We start from the raw sequence: 3,376 nt of genomic DNA, 5'->3' as shown, positions 1-3,376 counted from the left end.
GTGTTTGTCTCCAGAGCTTGGGGTGTCTGTGTGTCCCCTCTGCAGAGGGGTAGTTACCCTCTGCGCACAGCACATGTCCCCTCAGCACAGGGTGTGTGTCCCCTCAGCACAGGTGTATTTACTCTCTGCACACGGCATTTGTCCCCTCAGCACGGGTGCCTGTCACGTATGCGCAGGGTGCTGCACCCCTCTGCACACTGGGGACACCCCTCTGCGCAGGGTGTGCAGGGTGCACATCCTGCCTGCACAGCGGGTGCTTCCCCTCTGCGCACGGTGTGTCCCCTCTGCGCAGGGCCTGTGCCAGCACCACCCGGGCCCTGGGCACAGATCAGCCTCGCAGGGCTCGTGCAGAGCCAGAAGCAGTGCTGACACAGTCCCCCGGGGTGCTGCACTCTGCTGCAGGGCTGCCCGGCTGGCGTGTGCCCAGGACACCGCTCCATGGGTGCCCAGGGGAGACGTGCAGCCACCTCTGCAAGCCGAGCTGCGCTCTTCCTCGGGGGCTGGATAAAGCACACCAGCCACTTGCATCAAGCCTTCCCATCACCCTCCCACTACACACCGCTGTGTGCAGGCTGAGAGCAGCTCCCTCTTCATCAAAAAGGTTTTTTTTTCCATAGAAAATACTCCTGACATGACCAGAAAGCTCCTGGCCACCCCACTGAGAGCAGCTATGGGCAGAGCTGGTCACCAGGCACATCTCAGGCCAGCAACTCCTATGGGTGCCTGTACCCATCCTGCTGGTCTTGTGGCTTTCCTCACACCTGGAGAGGCTGGAAAGGGCATTGAGGCTGGGGGGTCCATGGCTCTCAGGCAACTGCTGCTGCCAAACAGGCGTGTAGGCAGAGCCCCGAGCAGGCAGGGGAAGCTGGCAGCAGCAGGGTGTGGAGGCACATGCCCATGTACCACCCTGGCACGCCGCTGGGGACGGGGAGCGGTTGATGCCTGCGGTGCTTCCGGAGAGGGGAAACCCCGTCTGCACCCCGGCTCTGTTTCTGGTGCAGGATGCAGGCACGCGGCCCCGGAGGGGCTCAGCCCACAGCTTCTCTGCTGCACTGGTTGGGGTGGCAGCCCTGCTGCACTGGGCTGCAGCACTGGGGCTGTGTCAGCCCCCTGGCAGTCTTGTTTTCCAGCAAAGCATCTTCCCATGAGGTTTATTGGTTTTTAAATGCATTTAGGGCAAAGCAAACCCTTAAATCCCATCTCTAGCACTAAGCCCCTGTTGCAACAGGCAGTGCTGGGAGGCTGCTTAGGCAAAAGGCACACGCTAATGCACTAAGACAACGCATTTAAAAGGCAAATGGGTGCTGAGCTGGGTGTTGCTTTTCTCACTGTCGAGGCTGGGTGCTGAGCAGGCTGGGCACCCGCGGCAAAGCCCCATGCTGAAGCCCAGCAAACCTTTGGGGAAGAGGCGGGCAGCTCCCTTGGGCACGTGGAGCGTCCCTGGGTGCTGGGGACTGGTACTACCATGCTTCTCCCTTGCAGACATGCCATGTTCTGCCACCCAGGCTGGCAGGAAGGACTGTATGGGTACCCAAGGACCTCCATTTCAGGGTTGCCTCAGCATGTTGCTTTCTGAATTTGTCCTATCCCTGGTGCCTGGCCACCAAGGGCTGGAGGGGACATCCCTGCCGGGCTGAGCTGTTCCCCTGCCCAGAGAGGCAGGGAAGGGGTGATGGCAGCAGGGTGTGAGCCCTGGCAACAGGGCTGGGAACCTGCCTCCGTGGTGGGGCACACCTAGGGGACGTGTACAGGCAGGCAGGGGCTCCTGTGCATAAAAAAGTGACTCTCTCACTTGGCAGAGACTTTCGGAAGCAAAACACAGCCCACACACCTTCCCATCATATCCCTCCATCCCGCTGCCACACTCCCAGTACCCACCCACAAGCAGGGCAGTAAAGCGCTGTATTTCACCCACACAGGACTTATGGCTGTCTGCCCTCCTGGGCCTGGAGGTCATCACAGCTCCAGGCAAGGTGCTCCCCAAAACCAGGCTGGAAAAACGCTCTTGGAGGTCATGCCTGGGGCAGGAGGAGCCAGGCACTGTAGCTGGAGGTTATTTAGCATGAGGAAGCTACAAGGAAAGCGTCCCTTTTGGGATGGCTCTGCTCTGCCCTGCCAGTTGGTTGGGGTTTGCAAAGCACAAGTTCTTGGGGGGGTGGTTTGTCCCTGCCCAAGAGACAGCCACGTCCCCCCCGAGGTTCAGCCAGGTGCCTTCCAGCAGCAGCTCAGCCAGCCTCCACACCAGCCTCCCACCCCCTACGCTTGTTCCCACAAGCTTTCACCCAGAGGAAACCCCTGGGGCATGGGAGCCCCACCGTGGTGCAGAGACACCTGCCATGAAGCCAAAGAAAGGTGGAGAAGGGGGCTGGACACCACCCCCCTCCCCTCGATCTGTCCCACACCCCTGGATATGTCATCCCTGTCCTCAGAGGGGGGACCAGCAGCTGAGAGATGCCCAGAGCCATCCCATATGCAGGATGAGGTCTGTCCCCCAAGTCGGGATGCTGCATTTCTCCCCCAGGGGAGAAAGCCCACCCAGGGAAGACCATGAAGGCCTTTGCAAAGAGCTCCCCACCACCCCTAAGTAACAGCCCCCCTCAGGAGTCACAAGCAGCAACAGGGCTCAGCCTGCAGCCCAGTCCAGCAGCAACACTCGTACCTCCAGCCAAACTCCTTTATTTCCATCCAGTTTCACCACTGGTACAGAAAATAGAAAACATAAAAAACAGGCTTTTTTGTGCCCCCCACTCCCCCGTCCCCAAAGCGTGCCGGCTATTTACAGGCAGAGGCGAGCGGCTCAGTGGCAGCAGCTGCACTTGCTGCTGGCTGGCTCCTTGCACACACAGCCCTTGGCACAGTTGCTGCAGGTCGCAGGGCAGCAGGAGCAGCAGCCTGTGGGGGGCACAAAAGAGTTAGGGGGTGGGTTGGAAAAGATGGGGGTCCCATGGGGAAAGGGCACTCTATGGAGAGCGGTGACCCCCCCACCCACATCAGCAAGGGCCGTGATCCCAGTGGGGTAGTAGTTGGGGTCTCTACAAGGCCGGGGGCACCCCCCAAAAGGGGAGCAGGGTGGGGTCTCGAGGTGAAAAAGGAAGGATCCCCAATGAGGGTCCTACGGAGCATGGGCACCCCCATGGGGAAGCGGTGGGGTGTCCATAGGGGGTCCTACAAGGGAAGGGGGGAAGTGTATATGGGGCTGGGGTCGGGAGGTCCCCATGGGGGGGGAAGGAGGAGCTCCCCTACAGCGCAGGGAGGTGCCCAGGAGGGTCCCACCGGGCACGGGCACGGGCAGCCCCCCGCGGGCAAGGCTGGGCCCCCCCGGGCTGAGCCCCCCACTCACTCTTGCGGCAGCTCCGGCAGCGGCAGTTCTTGCACT

The sequence above is a fragment of the Athene cunicularia genome (assembly GCF_003259725.1).
Source record: "Athene cunicularia isolate RWA chromosome 11 unlocalized genomic scaffold, athCun1 chr11_part1, whole genome shotgun sequence".
Lineage (NCBI taxonomy): Eukaryota > Metazoa > Chordata > Aves > Strigiformes > Strigidae > Athene > Athene cunicularia.
Note: the sequence above shows the minus strand (reverse complement) of the source record.